At 32.5% G+C, this 14033-nt stretch overlaps 2 non-coding genes across 2 annotated transcripts; both read right to left on the bottom strand.

The window, feature by feature from the left end:
- Window positions 1–1136: 1136 nt before the first annotated feature.
- Window positions 1137–1295, bottom strand: LOC132051264 (U1 spliceosomal RNA). The gene has a single exon (XR_009413649.1). It is a non-coding gene; the product is annotated as a U1 spliceosomal RNA (small nuclear RNA).
- A 1861-nt stretch (window positions 1296–3156) lies between these two features.
- Window positions 3157–3317, bottom strand: LOC132051262 (U1 spliceosomal RNA). The gene has a single exon (XR_009413647.1). It is a non-coding gene; the product is annotated as a U1 spliceosomal RNA (small nuclear RNA).
- Window positions 3318–14033: the final 10716 nt, after the last annotated feature.

The following is a 14033-nucleotide window of genomic DNA, read 5'->3' as shown; positions in this document are numbered from 1 at the left end:
AACGTTCTTATTTTTCGGAAAAGAAAGGCCTTTCGGTTAAAATGACGTTGTTCTTTATATAACCGAGGCTTTCATTTTCGACTTTGAAAATTTTTCCCCGCATTGCAGAAAAGAAATCAAAACTATCGAGTCTTAGTGTGTTTCGTTGCCATATATTTGATTCTCTTTTTGAGGTACCGCCACTCCTGCAACAGGTTGGTATGAATAGCATTGATGATGGGGTTAATGGGAGGGAAAAGGGTATACCCACGAAGGGATTGGAAAGGTTTCAGGAAAAGAGATTACTAATGTTAATTAGTATAATATAAATAAATAAGGCCATCTTTAATATTCAACAAATTTTAAGGTAAAATATTTTTAAAAATACATGAAATCTTTTAAAAAAATCCTATGAGTGGTGCACCTCATATTTCTTTTGCCTAGCACTATATATTGTTTAAATATTAATAAGCTTTTACTCTTTTTTCTCCAAATTAGCCTTTATTGGTATTATTATAATTATGGAGTAGTTATTGTCTTGTAACTGATTGTAGATAGTTGAAGAGGCTAACCAATAGTAGTAATAACGATGGTTTATAAGCCTTATCCTATGATTTCAGTTAATTTTGAATTAATAAGCCTTTAATTTAAATAAAATTTGAAGGGAGAAGTTGATGAAAAAATTTCAAAAAAAGGAGAAAAAAGATAAATGTCAATGGAGGCCATAGAGAGGTGCCACATAGGATTGTCTATGCCTAACTTTATATTATATATAGATTTTCTGGTGAGAATTTTGAACATTAAATGTGGGATAAAAAATAGTTCTATGGGATTAAAGGGTATAGATATGTCACTATGAGCCCTTCTCAACCACGAGATTTAACCAAAAATAAAATAAAATTAAAGACATGGAATAAAAGCACGAAGTCCACAAATTTGGAAGCACAATCGACTAGCCTTTACGCGATGAATTATGTAGCTATTAAAACATACTAAACCAATTGCTCGTACATAAGTATGATTTAATCTCAAATTAACAGGATGAAACAAATGTGAACTTTACTTCACGCAACATATTATTGGAATTTCCATTAAAATTCAACGTCAGAATAAACAAGCGGACCAATTTCTCAAGGGACTGCACAAGTTCCCTTGAATAAGGGGCCGCGCAACAGGCCCCCACTTAAGCCACAAATTATGACGTAGGCTCGACCACTTGGGCCGACCTTAAGTCGGGCACCCTCCTAAGTGCAATGGAGGTCACCAACCTAGGCCACGGGCCTTATTGATCACCCATTGACCCCGTCCGTAAGTATGTTACTCGTGTGCCTGGTATTTTATACTAGCTCTTTTGCTTCACTTCTCTTCCCTCCTGGTGATGTGGGAGAATCATTAAAATGACATTGTTCTTTCTTTAGCTCAAAATAGAGAGAAGAAATCAATGGAGCATATATTTGATTCTCTTTTAATATACGGATAACTATGAAGTAAACACTAGTGTTGCAACACAAAAATCGAAGAACAATAATATATAAATTGATCTTGAAATTCAAGTGTCATAGATACATAGTACCGCAAACATACATCCACCTTCTCCAATCTTTCTATTCTTATTGCATCCAAATCCGAGTGTTTGACATGATCAAAACTATTGAACAATGAGGATTCAATGGTATTGCAGACACCTCTTCATAACTTATCGAATGGTGTAGGTGAAAACAACTGCAGCTATCTGAAGAACACTTGAAATAAATTAAACTTGATGCCTTAGCTCTAAATCACACAATGCAAACAACTGCATCTTACAAACGCTTTCTCATTGTTTAAGCAAACATACATCCAAATGGTCCAACCAAACTATCTCCTTGAACTGCACACATAATCGAAACTTTTGAAGAGGCGTCTACACTTCTGATAAAGGAATACTACTCTTAATTCTTTGCTATCCATAATCATAAACAAGGAAATCCAATATAATAGTGTGGAAAATTGATATTCTTAGGACAAATGTTTGCTCTAAGTGAGGCTAAATTTTTTTCCTCTCCCTCAAGATGAGTGAGCATTCAAACATTTGAATGCACGTCTTTGACTTGTGGTAATGTTACATATCCAGGCACCACTTGGGGATTGCAAAACATTTGAGAAGAAATTACTTCCTATAAACACTTTTTGGGTTATATTGTAGTACTTCTATTTTCATGAGGTTTTCGCTCATAAACAATATCTTCCAAAGCCCTAAAGAGGATTTGGAGATGAGATTTAGGTGCATAATTTTGAGCTCTTAGATTGTTTCAACTTTATCCTATTACCAAATAACAGTTTAAACCTCTATTTATTAGTTTTCTAACTTAATACTAACTTCATGGATAAAAATAGTAATCCGATACTTGACTAAGCTCATTCTAGCAAAAATAAGTGGAGTAATCAGTGCATGAAAGCTTCTACAGATGCCTACACAATACTATCTTCTAATGTGAGACCATATATGTATGTAACATTCTAAATATCTCACTCAAATTCAATTCAAGGAGGCACAAAGTAAAGCTTCTTCCATTTTTTGTTGTGTGTGTGGCCACGGGTGCAAGAATCAAGAACCCAATTTCTATAAACCAGCTGTTCAAATTTACATTTTGCAGACCAAAAACAAAAAAAAGGTAAACACAGGAATAATAGTTATCATGCTAACTTAATCTTAAACCAAAACCCATCCGGGGTTTAGATTTTAGGGATACTTCAAAATAAAATGATATCACAAAATAAAATCGGCTTTAATTAAAAGAATGGTAACTGAGACAAGAAGGGAACTCACAAGTTAGCTTTCGATTCTGTTAATAAAATGTGAAATTGGCCCAAGTCCATCAAAACCTAGAACTAGTCAGTCCATCTTAATCGGACACAAAATCTCAAATTGTATCAACAACAAAACAACAGCCAATAAATCCCATTTTTTACCCACAATACACTTTCTAATTAACAGCACAAAAAAAAAAAAAAAAAAAAAAAGGCCGGATACCTAATATAAACACACAAAAATAAACAATCTAAAAAAAAGAAAACACTCAAGTAGAAAAAAGTTGAAATTAACAGGATTTTTATAGAGTAACTGAAGTATACACAAATCGAACATATAGTTGCACCAATTTCTTAATGGGCCACAAAATTTTGGGTTAGAATTGGGTAGGGGCCGCGCGAACGCAGGCCCCCGCTGCCACAAATTATGACATAGGCTCGACCACTTGGGCCGACCTTAGGCGGGCACCCCTCCTAAGTGCAATGGAGGTCACCAACCTAGGCCATGGGCCTTATTGATCACCCATTGACCCCGTCCAGGTAAGTATGTTTCCCAGTGTGCTCAGCCCTTTACTTATACTATAGCCTTTGCTCTGCTTTTCTTCCCTACTGGCGATGTGGGAGAATCAGTCAAAATGACGTTGCTCTTACGCTAAACTAAAGAACAGCAAAATCGCTCCAGTTGATGATAATTGTAAGGTTCATTTCAAGAGGCATAAACATTAAGAGTTTCATGTGATTTTCAACATTAAGAGTTCTATGAACCACATGATACAAATTGTATGGTTAATGAATTTCATATGCACAATAACACGGCAAGAGTATGTATAAACAAGGATGAATATAAAAGCTGTAGAGTACGCAAACGAATAAAGGAATAATTTTTCAGCTCTATAGGAATACAAGGAAAATATGCATCTTACTCTTCTTTATCAATAAGGATGAAGCATACAAAAACATGGACAGGAGGTATCGTCGAGACCAAAACAACATTAAGTCCGGCAAACAACAGAAGAGCTGGCATAGGACGACTTTTGTGAGGCATTTATGATGGTAAAACATATTCAAACACTGTAAAGCAAAGCTCAAATTCAGAACTCAACAAAGAACGAAATACAAGCAGCACCAGAATCAAGGTTAAACAATTCTCATTTCCCATCATATGGGAAACTTCTCAAATCTTCCGATATTCAATCCAATCAAAAGAAGACCCCTTATAATCAACGGTCAAATTATTTGCTTTCATTTCAAATTAGTAGAACATATGAAGGAATACTTAAGCAAAAAGCTCTAGTCTCCCTTTTTTTCTTGTCAATAAAATTGTACCTGTAGTTGTCCTTGTCCCACATGTAGCAAAAAAAATTTGCTTTATGAAATTCTACTTTTTAACAAGAGTCGTGACTTAAGGAAAATTTTGACCTTGCTTGAACAGGATCTTTAACACTATATTTTCCGATAAGTACCAATAAGGAGATGATCCTTCAGCTCATCATTTAGCTGAAAGAACATCAGAAGGAAAAATTGCATATTAAAAACACATGGAAAACAACTTTCTAACTTTCCTTTTCTTCCATTCACACAGATACATTAGGCATTTGATTTAATTTTGCTGTGTTAAATTAGACAACCCATTTGACACTTTGTATTTTTTTCCGACCTTTCTAACGGAGTAGTTTCATAAGTGGCATTCTAATTCGAATTTCATTGTCTCCCCCGTCCACCCAACGCCTGCAAACCCATCCCTTGACCATCCCAACCCGAACCCCACCCATTCCACCCCATAGCTAGAGACAAATAAATCATACTTTTAGGTAGGTTCGTTGTTACATTCCTTAGGTCATTGTAGGTAAAAAAAAATAGGTAATTTTATATTGTCAACTCACTAAATAGGTATTAAGATTTGGTCATTATCAAAAATATATCACAGATTATCTTATTTTTTTTTTTATTCTTTAATTAACAAGAAACCACTGTTTTTCAATTTTTGTAAGTAATTTCAGAAATTTCTTCTCTTTTTCTTGGGAACGTTCAAATCTTCATATTCAAGAATTGAAATCAACGGTCAGCTTTCATTTCAAATTATAGCATGCGAAGAAGAAAACTTCTCCCTTTTTTCTTGTCATAAAAATTAACAACTCCTTGTCCCACATCGGCAGAACACTATGAACTAAAGCAAAATCTACAGAGTCAGAACTTGAATTTGCATATGACTAAAATCTTAATGGAAAGGAGAACCTTCCAGTTGATACTTTGACCAGAATTTAATAAATGTTCGAATTCACTTCTCTCTCTTTCTTTTGGATTTCAACGGGTTTTAGTATTAAAGGCTATTGTATTACTTTGCTTAACGAGATTTTGATCTTTCGGCAAAATATTCATTGTTACAATTTAATGGAAAGGAGAACCTCCGTCTCAAATTATCGTCGATCTTCTTTTCTCAAATTATTTATGTTTTTTTTTTATATATTTTAAAAAATATTAATTTAGAGGTTTTTGACAAATTATTTATATTTTTTTATATATTTAAAAAAATATTAATTTAGAGGGATATTTGACTAAATTTACCCTTATTTATATCTAAACTATAATCTCTCAATTAAATGTTTATTCTTATATTTGTCATCTTCATTAATGACATATATTTACTAAGGATAAATGGGAAAAAATAATTAATTGTGCCTTAAACTTTTAAAATGATAAATAATTTGAGACAATTATTTTTAGTAACCACGACTAATAATTTGAGACGGAGGAGAAATTCTCTGTCTAATTATTAATTAATTTTTTATGATAAAAATGAGTATTTTTTATTGGTGATTTAAGCATAAATTTAAATACGGCAAAGGGCCAGATCCGCCCTTCAACTATACGATATTGCGCGCATATGCCCATCGTTTAAACGTTGTCCCACGTATGCCCTTACCATTACTTTTTGGGTTACTCGTGCCCTTGATTTAACGAAAACCCGAAAAAAAATATTGAAGGGCATATTTTTTTTAGTTTCTCGTAGTATAGGGGCATATTTGATTCATTGAAATTCTTGAACTACATATTCTACCAGTAGTTCTCAAAGTTTTTTTGTATTGCACTTTATGCTAGCCAATGATTTTTTGGTACTACATTTTGAAACTCCACACTTTGCTCTCTTATTCTTTCACTTGTTTATGAAATGTCGAAAGCTTCGAGTTCTTCAAATAGTTGTGGAAGGTTTTGTGGATGTGGAGTTGCTTCACTCCATCTCACATCATGGACTCCAAATAATTCTACTAAATTTATGTTATGCGTGGAATTCGCGAAAGGGCCAGACCACATTAAATTTTACATAAGAAATCGTATAAATGCTTAAAACGTAATATTCTCTCTATTATTATTATCAAAATTTCAGCGCTGTGGGAGACCTTTTTTCAGATGTCATAAGTCTGATGTAAGTTATCTCTTTTTTCTAGTGATTTTTTTTTTGTGAGATCTGTAATGAATTTTTTTGTTGCTGCAGTTGTTGCATGCAATATTGTGTAGATATTTGGATTGGGAAGACGAAAATTTTCCGTAAAAGAACTATCCAGTTCGTCAACAAATTGAAAAATAAAAAGAATGTTATCATTAGTAAAAAAAAAGAAAAATCTTTTAAAAAGGGAAAATGGTGTTCTTATTTGTGAAAACAATCTTTAAAAGATGGTAGTAATTGTTTTCGATCTTGTTGTTGTATAATTTAGATGTAATGTAATAGTGGATGGATTGGAATTGCAAATGTTTTTTATGTTTTAGAATGTACTGATATTTTGTGCCATATTGTTGTTTTTGTGGGATAATATTCAAAAATTTCAATAAATTATACATGCCCTTATACCATGCGAAACTGAACAAATATGTCCTCCAATATATTTTCGTTAAATCAAGGGCACGAGTGACCCAAAATGTAACGGTAAGGACATACGTGGGACAACGGTTAAACGACGGGCATATGCACGCAATATCCTATAGTTGAAGGGAAGATCTGACCCTTTGCCTTTTTAAATATGAAAAATAAACCATTTTAGTTTAGGGGTTTCACTAGTTCATTCAAAACGTGGGAAAATGATACATTTTTTTGGCACGGATCGCCCTTCAGAGGCGTTGGTCTTTAATTTTTGCCTCTCAAATTGCTGGTCTTTAATTTTTGCCCTTCGCTTAAAAAATTGGTCAAAAATACCCCGTGATTTTGGATTTGAACCCCGCTCAGTAAAAAAAAAAAAAAAAAAAATCGCAAGACAAGATTTCGCGAAAAGTCTGCCTTGCGAAATTTTGTAAGGTAGAAAATCTTTTTTTCCCGATTAGGCCTAATTTTGCTACGAAAGTCTGCCTTGCGATTTTTTTTTTTTTAAACTGAACTGAGATTCGAACCCAGAACTTCGGGGTATTTTAGGCGAAGGGTAAAAATTAAAGACCACCCCCCGAACAAGGGCAATCGTGCAAATTGCCCAAAATGATATAACTTCCTAACATAAATAATTAAAAGAATTAATTGAAATTTAATCATTTTGTTATAGACCAAAAAGGAGAGTTCAACCCAAAAGACTAGTCTGATAGGTGGGAGAGCCAATTTCAGCTTATAAACTCATTAATATTTTTTCTTTAACTATAAGGGACAATTGGCACATAACCCATTTCTGTTTAAATATTAAAAAAGAAACATGTACAATCCATACAATTGAGGATTATCAATCTTAATCTTTTGAAACTTTTGATGACGCCTCTCATTTTACATACTAACTTTGAGTAAATGATTCTTTATGATATCCAAAAAGTAACATGCTATTTTTTCTCCAAAACCCAAAAGTTTTAAGTGAGATTCTCCAAAAAGAATTTGCTGAAGGCCTAAGGATAAAATTATGAACTTTTTGGGGCAACAAGAATATGTACAAAGTAAAGCAATCTACTTTACCTAATTGTGATTTGCGAATCGGACATTGAACCTTAACGAAAAGTATCTTTTTTAACTTATAAAAAATAGTGCTAAATATTCTTCCCTCCTCTTTAATTTATGTGATATAATTTCTTTGGTTTGTGTCCAAAAATAATACTCCAAAAAGGTAATAAAAGAATCGTACTTCATCGTTTTTGTTTTCAATTATTCAAATAATGATGTTTTTAAATATCTTTTTAAATTAAAAAATAATTTATTTTTAAACTTCTTACTTTATCTTGAAAGATGATTTATAATCACATAAATATTTATATATATTTTAGAACATGAATTTAAATAACTATTTCTTTTTTTCTTATAAATTGGGATGGAGAGTAGATTATTGTAAAAATAGGAATTTCAAATCTCTCTTTCTCCTTTTGGTTCTCTTTTCAATTTCAAAATGCTTTACCAGATTTTTTTCATTAAGAATTCCAAAAAATTAGAGAGTACCTTCGAGTTCCACGTTATTAAAAAGTAGTTGGATATTGTATCATTTTCCGACTTGAGTGACGTGTTGAGTGAAATAGCAAAAGATAAATTATTTCTCTGATACAAAAAAAAGTACTTTGTAGTTTGTTTACCTATTTCTAATAGTTCAATGACTGTTTTAAGCAATGACTCATCTCATGTCTTTCCCCAAAACAATGTATAGTATTAAAATGGCAAATGTAAGCTATTTTCAGGTTTAGAAGGAATAGAACAAATTATTATCTTGCATTGAATGTCTTAATCAGGAGAGCATGGCGGTTAACACTCTAGACTTAAAACTCTTGAATCTCTAATCATGTGTAATTGCACACTCAAAATCCACTGTTGCCAACAAGAAATGGGAAACTTCTTAGACTCGCGTCTTTAATCAATAGTTCCAATTTTGCTGTTAAGTGGAGACAATCTGATTTAAGATAGTGGTTTTAACTAAAAGATGAAGATGAAGATGAAGAGCAAGTATCAACTCCAGCCAAAAATGAAGCCCCACAGACATTATAAGGAGAAACTACAAACATAACCAGTTTAGAAGCCTACAGAGCAAACCATTTCTCCAGATTATACATATGTAGATAGTACTTTGCTAAGCTGAACTTTTGTGTCTTATTCATATGCTTAGTTCGGACTCTATCAAAATGCCGCCAGATGTGTGTTGAATCCTCCAAAATTAACGTCATTTTTTAGTTCGACTATGGTAACTAAATTTTTGGAGCAAGAACAAATTAATAGATATCAAACCCAAAGTCATCCATAAATTACTTTTGGCAACTTTAGGTGGCAATGGAATGCAATGAGACCAGATTTCAAACATCTTTGGATGAACTTTTTGTGAGCTCTCTGATAAGGTAAAAGTTTGATTCAATAAATTCTGTCCTGCTGGGAAAGATGAAATTGGGCTGAAATAAACTTCAAAGAGGACAAGTTGTAATACTAAAACGAAAACATAGATATCAAGGAAACAATGCCTTCAATCTCTTGTAAGACCACTTGAATGGTATCACAAAATAAGGAATAGTTTTGCATCACATAAAACACGAACACTGCTCTATATAAATTGATCTTGAAATTTTTGTGTGTCATGCTATAGATGCATAGTACAAAAGCCAGCAACGCGACTTCCTTCAGATCTTTCTATTCTTATTACATCCAAATCAACAGTGTTTGACAGCAACAATCACCAAGTAAAGATAACAACAAAGGTTCCTCAAACAATCTAAGTTATCAGCTAATAAGAGACATCTATATCATCTTTGTCTTCATTTTCGTTCCATGTATAATGCTTAATACATGTGCTCAGCTTTTATATTTACCAAGGAAACAACAGAAACTCATGTACGCAATAAAACCAGATGCTCATTAGTTCTCCAACTTCCTCTATAAGTTCGTTTTCTTATGACCAAATTAAACTAAACAAAATCCTCAACCTCGATATCCCAATTACACTGATGATTAACCTTTCAACACGGTTTCATGTTCCAGAAGTCAACGTTCTCTCTGGCATAGATGACAAAAAGATAGTCACCAGTAACATGGCAATCTCCAAAAAAGAAAAGGAGAACAAAAGCAGGGGGATAAAAGGACTACTGAAAGTAGAGCATTGAAGAGACATAAATCAGATTTGAGTTACAGGGTTATGGAAAAGTTAGGTGAAAATTAAGATAAAATCCATTTCAAGGCCACTTTTGATAGGAAATAGAAACGACCCTCTACTCAATCTACTACAACAACAACAACAACATATTCAATCTACTGAATACGGAAAATGACGATGATGATGATGATAACTGTAAGGTTCATCAAAACAAGAGTAACCATCAAGAGTTTTTGTGACTTTAATGAATTTTGCGTCGGGCACAATAGCATGGCCAGAAGACGCGATCCAATGATGAAACGTAAAAGATGTAAGACACTGCTGAAGGCAGAACTATTTTTCAGCTTCATAGGGATAAAGGCAAAATAAGTGTCTTATGGAATTTCCCAATAAGATGGAAGCATTAAAATCATAGTTGAAAAACTGAGACCAGAACAACATTTAGTCCTGTAAACAGCAGAAGAGTTGCCATAGGCCGAGTTTTGTGAGGCATAGGTGAGATGGTATAATGACTTCAAATCCTGTAAAATGCAAGCTCATATTCAGATCAATCATGGAATTATAAACAAGAATTTGGATAAACCTCCTTGCGGCCCTTAGCCCCGCCCATGGTGGTTGGTTTATATTCTCAGAATAAATTTCTGCTCTAAACAAAGCTAAGAATTATAATGTTGCCCGCAGGACAAGTGAGTATTCAAACATTTGTATACAAGGCTTTGACATATGGAAATATTTTTGGGAGTGTAATACATTTGAAAAGAAATTACTTATATTAGTTTTTAGTAATACTCTAAAATCCTTTTGGTTTCATGAACTTTTCTCTCAGAAGTCATTTAAATGGAAGCTACATGCCAATATTTTACCCTATTATCAGATAACACTTTAACACTTCTTTCGTTAGTTTTTTTTTTTTTTTTTTTTGGCGTGTGTGCGCGGCCCATTTTCTACAAACCAACTGTCAATATTTCCAACTTTATAATTGCAAAAGCGGTTTAAAATGCCCAATAATGATCAATTTAAGAAACTAAGAAATAATAACCCTACAGACACTAACAGTTACCAATTACCGTGTTCTCTAAACTTACCTCAAATTCCCATCTACATTTCTTTAAATTTTAAGGATTACTTCATTTCAGAATGCAAGAATTTGAGATGATTAGAAAATAAAGCGGGCTATAATAAGAATTACTGAATTAGAAGGATTTTGGTGGGAACTCACAAGTTAGGCTCGTGAAAGGGAGAGAGAAAAGGCCATAAATAGTCTCTTATATATTATGGGAGTAGGTCTAAAATGGTCCCTTAACATATGAACTATCCAAAAACTTATCAAATTTGGTCTTCATCTATTTTTTTATACAAACGAGCGTACAAACTCATAAACCTTCGTGAGATTAATCGTTAAATCATTTCTCGGGTATTTTTCTCTCACCTATTCTTTTTCCTCAAGTTCCTCTTGTTTTTTATTTTTTTTAAAAAGAGCATTCACTTTCGGTGTCGCTCTCGAATCTCTAAAATTCGAAAAGACAAACTCAGGCACAAAATTTCTATAACCATTCTTCTCAAACACTAATAAAAAACTGGTAAAAACCGATGGAAAAAACCAACGGAAAGACCATTTGCAATAATTTTTTTAAATATTTTTTTTTTAAAGAAACCGACGGATACGATTATTTTTTGCACAAAAATGCGCGAAAAAATATAATTATTTGTTATATTATTTTCTAAAATAAACCGATGGAGTCCGTCAGTTTTTTATTTTTATTTTTTATTTCTTTTATAAAAAAAACCGATGGAAACGGAGTCCGTCGGTTTTTTTTATAAATTAAATCAATGTAAGTATATGAACAAAAAATATCAGTGGTCTAGTGGTAAAGCCCTTTAATGCCAAGGAACATACCCGGGTTTGACTCTAATTTCCTATGGAACATAAGGAATGTAAGTCCGGTTTTTTTTAACAAGAGGAACTTGACGAAAAAGAAGCAGGGAGAGAGAAATATAGGTCTGAGGAATGGTTTAACGATTAATCTCACGAAGGTTTATGAGGTTGTACGCTGTTTGTATAAAAAAATAGATGGAGACCAAGTTTGATAAGTTTTTGGATAGTTAAAGGACTAAAACCGGTAAGTATATAATTAAGGAACCATTTTAAACCTACTCTCATAGATAAGGGATTATTTATGGCCTTTTCTCGAAAGGGAGATGAAGAACAAGAAGTTCCAGCAATGAGTAGGAAGTGAGGTATCAGTTGGGTAGCTTGGATTCTTAAATGGGCCAAAATATATCAAATTCGAGTAAAATGGGTCATTTGCACGATTGCCTACGAAGGCACTGGTCTTTAATTTTTGTCCCTCAAATTGGTGGTCTTTAATTTTTGTTCTTCGCTAAAAATTTCTTAATTTCGGGTTCAAATTTTCACTACCAAAGATTACAAGGTAGAGTTTTCCTTCAACAGAAGGCAAACTGCCTTCAGACAATTTTTTTTTTTAACTTAATTAGAATTTTACAAACCTCTATCTTAAGGCCTAACTTTGCTCGAATAGGCAAAACTTTGCTACAAACTTTTGCTTTGCGAATTTTTTTTTAATATTTGACTGAGCGAGCGGGAGTTCGAACCCAGAACCCATGAGTTTAGCCGAAAGACAAAAATTAAAGATTTCAAATTTGAGGGGCAAAAATTAAAGAGTAGTGGGTTTGAATGGCATTCCGCACAAAAAAATGGAGTACAATCAACAGACAGTTATTTTTCCGTCCTTACAAAAATAGTCTCAGTGGTGGCGGTCTTAAACTTTTGATTCCATTTATAATATGGCTGAAATTTCAAGTTTTGACTTTTGTTTTTGAACTAGCAAACTATGCCCGTGCGATGCACAGGGCCCAACATGATTAATCATCATATTTAGTCAATTTAATTATTTGAAGAGACTTAGTTAGAAATTTAAAAAAAAAAATGATTTAGGATGTATCCTAACTAATCATTGACTAAATGGTAGAAGTTTAAATTAAAAAAAATGGATGTAATGGTAAATCACATGATTTTAATCCCTATGTAAAATTCTTAAATTGCTAAATGAAAATATAAAATAATAAATTTTAAAAGGGTGAAGAAACAATAACTAGAGACTTGTAAAGAAGAATAAAATAAGCAACAAAATGGAAAACTAAATATCAAAGAAAAGGAGAGCAATGAAAAAATTAAGAGGAGAAACGATTAAGCGAAGAAGCAATTTGCAAATAAAACTCCTTAGTGAGTCTTCATATTTTATTTCTTTTCCTTTTATTTTTCTTCTTAATTTCTCAAATGTTGTTAAAATTTGTCTTATTTTGGTTATGTCCGCCTCTTTTTATATTTAGTAAGTTGACAATTCAAATATCCTACATGTCAAGTTTATAATCACAAGATTCAAAGAATATTTTATTATATTATACACATTTTTAATTTAGAACCACAAGATTCAAAAGTCTATTTTTATTGTCTAGTTAAACTTAGATACTTAAATTGAGACAGATGGAGTATATGTCAAATGAAGAAAATGAAAGGACGATTGAGACACTGCGGACACGTGAGAACCTAAAAAGTAAAAACACAAGAGGTAGAATTAATGTTAAACTTCTGAACTGTACACATGTTAGTCCTTGCTTAGAGTACAATTTCGTGTGCTTTCTATAATAGAGTAATAAAATGAAAGTAAAAATGAAATACACGTGTACATGTGACAAACCAAGTAGTAGTACTTGTTAAATGAAGTTGAACCACAACTGGAAAAAAAGGAAAGAAACCAAGTACAATTGAAATAAATACAAAAGAAAAGAAACCAAGTAAAATTGAAATAAGTCCAAATTTAATATACAACTCAGACAACTTTCGATATAAGTAGTCAATGTTGTGTTGGTCTCTCTTCCACACTTAATAATAATAATAATAATAATAATAATAATAGAAAAGTTTGTCATGGACAAGCAGATGTCAAAAGTTCAGGGTTCACCAATTAATAAAATTATAATATGTAAATTGTCCAAAAAAATAACTCGGTACTCTTCTCAAAATGGACCGAAAATAACCAACCAACTATATTGGGAAATCTACATAGTGTAGCTAACATTAGACCTTATTTTTATTTAGTAGCTATACTTTAATTAATTTACACCTCATAACTAAAAGATGTGTATCAATTACACTCCATAACTAAAATATACAAAATAAAAAAGCAACACATTGTATCCACATTTTTCTCTCTCCTCCCT

The sequence above is a fragment of the Lycium ferocissimum genome, chromosome 3 (genome assembly GCF_029784015.1).
Source record: "Lycium ferocissimum isolate CSIRO_LF1 chromosome 3, AGI_CSIRO_Lferr_CH_V1, whole genome shotgun sequence".
NCBI lineage: Eukaryota > Viridiplantae > Streptophyta > Magnoliopsida > Solanales > Solanaceae > Lycium > Lycium ferocissimum.
The sequence above is the reverse complement of the archived record's forward strand: the minus strand, read 5'-3'. Positions and strand labels throughout refer to the sequence as shown.